At 41.3% G+C, this 6,550-nt stretch overlaps 1 protein-coding gene across 1 annotated transcript in view; it reads left to right on the top strand.

Moving 5' to 3' along the window:
- sox14 (SRY-box transcription factor 14) overlaps positions 1-2,072 on the top strand; it is a 3,764-nt gene extending 1,692 nt beyond the window's left edge. The window contains exon 1 of the mRNA XM_086225130.1: positions 1-2,072. This exon is cut by the window's left edge and continues 1,692 nt beyond it. The gene's annotated coding sequence lies outside the window, so the exon portion shown is untranslated.
- The last annotated feature ends 4,478 nt before the right edge of the window (positions 2,073-6,550 follow it).

Here is a 6,550-nt window from a genome sequence, read left to right on the forward strand (position 1 = left end):
GGCTGGATTCTATACGGGTTATATTGTTTATATTTATCCAAAACCGGCACATCAAACTAGACGATCTATTTAAGAGAACAAAAAGAGGGGAGAAAAAAAAAGAGCATTTCCATCCGATGTTTTGCATTTTTCCTGTGATTCAGTGCTAATATAGTCACACGCGTCCTTTCTTTGGTTTTGTTTTCAAGGGTAACTTCTATTTGAATTCAAGGAGTTATATGTGTATTTTCTATCTAAGATTTAAAAATCTGTCATGTTATGGAAAGGATAATGTATCTAGAAGGTTGATACCTCCTGCTCTTTGTTCGATTGCAGAGCAAAGAGATTTCGAATAAAGACAATCTGTCTTCAAATATATCAATTTGCTGCATTTGTAGGTTATTGACGAGCGGGGACGATCATTTAAATCGTGATATTTTGCAGAAAAAGAGAATTACATTTTTTTAAAATTTAGATTGAAAGAACGCTTCAGAAGAATTTCCTTGAGATATTATTATTATGAGCATTGTTTTTAAATGACATAGGCTTAGCTAACCTTCCTCCAGACTAACAAACACCTGCGGCTTACGCTCCCAGTAAAACAATACCCTCCGAATCAATCCCCCTCTTCCACATCGATCTCCTCTCTGCTGTTTGAAGCTGTCAAACTCACACACACGGCTCGTTTCTTCAGGAGGCTTTCATTGCGTGCGTGTGTGTGTGCTGCTGTTGCTCTGTAGCAGGGTTGAGACATGTTCCGCGGTGCACGAGGATGCTGAAGGTGTTTTTGTGACACTCAGATGAACCGGTTATGATCTTTTGATGTTTGACAGTTCAGGAGAGAGGCCTCCCCGGAGGGATTCCGCCCGTCCGACTTGTCTGACTGCTTAATCACTTCAAGGAGGAACACTTCTGCTTAATTATAGGTTGAGCTATTGCAACAAACTTGAGTGTGATTTTTTTTGTTAGCTTTTGTACATCTTGCAACTTGCTGGCTGGCAGTAGAACAACCCACCACCCGTGCGCTTGGAGCATCTCTGCGCCTGTTTTCCAAAGGGGCGCTGCTGCAGCCAACCGCCCCCCCCCCCCCCCCACCGCTAAAGCCTATTATCATCATGTGTTGAAACCTGTATAAACTTGCGCGTGATAATGCTGACTCTCATTAAGACAATACTGAGTGAGAGCAGCTCAGACAGGAGGAGGAATCCCAACATTTAAATGCGGATGGATTCTTCATGGGAGAACTGCCGCGTGCGCGCGGCGCCAGGCTCTATTAGACGACTGTAGCATTAATTAAAAATTTCATTCCACATCCAAATTGTTTACTTATCTGCCAGGAACATATGCCGAGAGAAGTTAAGATTCACGATTCTGCACTATTGCCCAAGGTGCAATCCAATCCTGGTGGAGGGGGGAGAGAGGGAGGAGGAGACGGGCAGATTTTTATGACAGACTTAGTCCTTATCTGAAGCTGTAAATTAGGGTGATACTTCATTGAACCGAATGTGAAGTTTTACATCAAACCCCTAAAGCATCCTAATTCTACTTTGAAATTAGACTATTATAATTACTTTCAGGAGTAGCAGCAGACGTGGATATTTTTTTTTTTTCCATGATGAAAATGAGGCAAATATCCTTTGGTGCGCGCGCGCGCGCGTGCGTGCCTCTCTATACATTTTAAGTTTTATAAAACCTGTGTCAAGTTTGTGCGCTTCACAACCTGTAATTATCCACCTGACTGATGCGGCTAACGCCCTGAAATAAATAACACGAGTGCTAAACGGCATGTGAGAGGTATAATGGGAGGAAATTATGATTGGAAATTATAGGGGGGGGGCTCCTAAATCTCTCTTTAACTCGTCCCCCCTTGACGTTTTTATTGGCGCACAACAGAGAGAATTCAATCTGCCTTATCTCTGGAGACTCCCTTTTCAGCGCAAGATCAGGGAAAAAAAGAGAGGATAATTGTTCTTTATTTTATTTAATTTAAAGCGACAGCGCGCGCTTTCAGGTCATTTATATGCTTCATTTAGTGATAAAAGTCAGTGAGGAGGGGGACACGAAATAAAGCAGGCGCGCAACACTTGAAATCAGATGGAACGAAAATAGAGCAGCGGGGGGGGGGGGGGGGGGCAGTACAATATTTTTAATTAAAAGCCATGGGTCATTTACATGATTGTCTTTGAATGTTACCCTGAAATCATCTTGAGTAAATGAAGTTTGATAAGTAGCTGTTGAGAATGCGGTTTTGTGTTTAGGAGCAATAATTTCCTAAATCAAAAGAGTGCAAAGTCCCCTGAAGGAGAGATTGGAGGGGAAAAAACCCCTCTTGATGATGAAGATGGTGGCGGTGGCATTACTTCTCCTGATGAGGAGGATGACGGTGAAAAGCGAATGATGCAATGTACAAACAATATGTTGATGCCAGATTTGACACAATTTACTGAGAAATTGTTTTGGGGGTGGGGGATAAAAACTGATCTCATTTCAGCATATTAAATATTGTCTCCGAAAGATACATCCCGCCCCCCCCCATCCTCCTCTTCTACTCGAAAAAAAAAATCCTAAATCCTCGTCTATCTAAAATTGAATCTGGGATACCATTTTGACGGGAGAAAAAGTAAAACCGTACAGTTGTGTTGTTTGAAGACGCGGGGGCTTGAATTTGGGGGTCCCTGAATTCTCATTTGAAAGAAATGAAATCGAGAACGAGCTGATAAAGAAAAAAGGGAGCGGATGAGCTGAGAGAAAAGGAATCATGCCACGGTTGTTTAATGTGCTGTGCCAGTCGGAAAAGTGATTTACACCAAGACTTTATTCCCCCCGACAGATAGAAAGACATCGGGCTTTTTTTTTTTGTGGCGCGAGCACACACACACACACACACACACACACACACACACACACACACACGCACACACACACACACACACACACACACACACGCCTCGTGTATTGGTCAGTGGAGTTCATCAGATCCAGATATGGATATAATAAACCCTGAAGGAAACTTGCATCCTAAATCAGTTTCATTTCTTGCTGCTCCACACCGGGAAAGTTTCTAATGCTCAGGCAACTTTTCATTTACTGCTAATAATTATTATTTTTATTTTGCTTGTGGTAACTTTTAGGCCTTGGATACCCCAGTCTGCATGCATCATCTCCTCTCTCAAATATAAAACCATCTGGAGATTGATAAGCTACACATGAATTATTTTTTTTTACCCAACTGCATTTATGAATTATTAAACTTTCCAAGTTTTCAATAAAATCGCACAGTTTTAAGATTATTTATTTAAGAAGACAGGCCTCAGCCAACAAATGTTACGAACTTTTCCTCCCCAGGTTTTCCTGGACTTCTTGTGATATTAATTTGAAATGTGTTTAACATTTATGCCTTCTTATTGTAAAGTTTTAGTTAAATTCGAAGACCTGTCTGTCTACGTACTCTTCTTGTCTACCTTTGAAGTCTTTTATCTATCTGTGAATCCTGGCCACGTGAGCTGTATATTTGAAAAAAAAGAAGAAAAAAAGTACAACACCATTGAGCATTTTAAAATCGTTATGAGAAGAGAATAGCTGTGGCAGGATTATGTTTATTTTTTACAACTGGGAACCATTCAACTTTTTATTCTGAATTTTTTTTTTAAATAGTAGAAGAGGCCCCCGACCTCCAGCTTGGGAGCCACTTCTCTAAATTAACCACACTGCAGAGGAAATCTCTCAATCATTCTCACCATGCAGCCTCCCCCTGTTCTTTCTATTTAGAAATGTACACTAACAATAAGCATTCCAGTCCCAGAGGCTGCTCAGCATGTCGTCACTCTCGTCTCCACAAATGACCGAACGCTCAAATACTACTTATCGGTCTGCGTGATTTCCTCATGCATATTTATTATTATGCATGCGCTGCATGCTCGGTTTTCATCCCAGACAACCTCCATACATTAAATGTGTGTCATGATTTACGTGTGGGTGTGTGAGATGTTAAGTGTGTGTGTGTGTGTGTTTCATTTCATACAGTGGTTACAGCTGAGTTATTGTGCTGTGTCTTTGTCGCACCTTGGATTTCCATGCGGCATAAAGTTTCCATTCATCAAATCGCAGGAGGAGTTGTTGCTGCGTTGGCGCTTTAATATTCCATCTTATTGTACGAACATACGATTTCACAAAATACTCGACTACTACCCCTACTACTACACAAGGTGTTGTAGAAGCCACTGCAGCAGGTTTGAAAATGGTTTTGTTTTAGAATCAACTCAATTCTACAGTTCCAACTGTCCTTCTTCGTAGGATGTTGGGGACGCGCAAAAACTTTTTCTGCATTTATTGCACATATTCAAAGATTAAATCTGACGATAGGAAGCTCACGGTGGAGAGTTGACCCAGGAAGCAAATGAAGATATGCGGTGTTCATTAGCGGAGCTCCGGAACACACTGATGAGGAGCACCAGACTCACTGACAGAGGAGATGAAGGCTGCAGGTTTGCTCCATAACTGACTGTTAACTACTTATCCCTCCTTTCATAAATAAAGGCTTTTTTTCTGAAGAGTATCTTGGCCTTGCTCTGTTGCTTTTTGAATTATCACCATATTTTGGTAACATGCATAGGTTTTTTCATTCATATCTCTCATTGCTTGACTATGTGAACAGTTACATTCTTCTGAATGAGCTTAACATTCTTTAGCTATTTTTGCAAAATCTCCCTTGCAGCAAAATACAAAATGGTTTTCATACTACAGGACAAATGCTGAACGGTGACTAGAAAGATGAATATCACATGGTAAATGTGAGTGAATTAATTAATCATAGCATTCGATCACCTTACTCCCTTTCAGCTGAGGTCAGCGAGGTCATGACCTCAAATTTTCTCCTGACTTTCCTTTCTATGATTTGCCCACCCATCAGTGTGTGTAATGACAGAATAGTGATGTCTATGTAAGGCTGACCTACACAACACATATTTAGAAAGTGTGTATTTAACTAAATAAATGAAAATTGATGGAATAAAATGTCTGCAGACATTTAAATAGCAGTGAAAATGATTACATCACATACATTACATTTATATACAAGATAACATTTACAGGGTTGGGTTTGTTAGTTGTGTGTTATGGTACGCGCGCACACACACACACACACACACACACACACACACACACACACACACACACAAAGGTTGACACAGCTATCCTGATTAGGATATTCCATTGACTTCCATTCACAGTGGACAGACTAACCGAAACTCTAATCCTAAACTTAACCCCAACCAATTGATGCCTAACTCTAACCTGAACCTAATCTCAGTTAAGACCTTAACTCTAACCAGGAACTCATAAATTAAACTGTCCCACATTAGAACTGGTCTTTGGTCCCATGAGGACTAGGGGTCCTGATAATGTTAGCGTTTGTACCAGAAAAGGTCTCTACTATGTCACCAAAAACATTTGTGCACACACATGCATGCGCCCAAACCCACACACACACACACACACGCACGCACACACACACACACAGGCACAGATGCTTGGACGCACACACACACACACACAAAACCTCAGTATTTGTAAATTCTTTGCCTTGTCGTGATCATAGAATAAAGACAGATCCTCTGAAATAAAAAAAGAATCAAACATACTTATATTTTATGGCTACACATACACGCGCACACACACACACACACACGCACACACAGGCACAGATGCTTGGACGCACACACACACACAAAACCTCAGTATTTGTAAATTCTTTGCCTTGTCGGGATCATAGAATAAAGACAGATCCTCAAATAACAAATAAAAAAAAGAATCAAACATTTATATTTTATGGCTACACATACACGCACACACACACACACACACACACGCACGCACACACACACACACACACACACACACACACACACACACACACACACACACGCACACACTAGCCACACACAGAGTACCAGGCTGATTTAGAGCCTTCAGTGACTCAGGTTGAGGGCAGCGCTGGCAGTCCACGCCGATGGAATCCCTCGGTAAAGAGGATGCTAATCGTAGCTTCTTGTGCCTGAGCATGTCTTCCTGGGCCAAATGAGATTAGAGGGAGTGGGATATGGCGAAGCGACGTGCGTGGGGTTCTGGAGGTGAAAGGTAAAGGCACTTATCAGGAGGGTTCCCCTCGGGGTCCTCGACGGCTGACTCAATCAAAACCCTGCACGCACTTCTCACTGGATTAGACTAATCAGGAAGGAGCAGGGGATGTATAGACCACTTATCTGAAAAAAAAACATTGGGCTCTCTTTCCCTTTGAATAGACCCTACAGAAATGTTTGTTAATTTTATTTATTACAGGATGCTTGTCGATGTGGCAATCTTCCATGGGATCATTAAAAAGGGCTCTTCCACTCACTGAAGGCACGCACTGTTTACATGCTACAAAGATAGAGGAGCCTTTGATGTTCCAAATCCCCCCCTTCACTCATTGTCATTATTATTTATATATTTACTGATATTTTTTTCTTAATTTACTCTCACCATTTGTGTTTCTCATGCCACAACAGATCATACTGATGGAAGGTAGTCAACA

The sequence above is a fragment of the Aulostomus chinensis genome, chromosome 14 (assembly GCF_037954235.1).
Source record: "Aulostomus chinensis isolate RoL2024-O1b breed Wild chromosome 14, RoL_Achi_v1.0, whole genome shotgun sequence".
Lineage (NCBI taxonomy): Eukaryota > Metazoa > Chordata > Actinopteri > Syngnathiformes > Aulostomidae > Aulostomus > Aulostomus chinensis.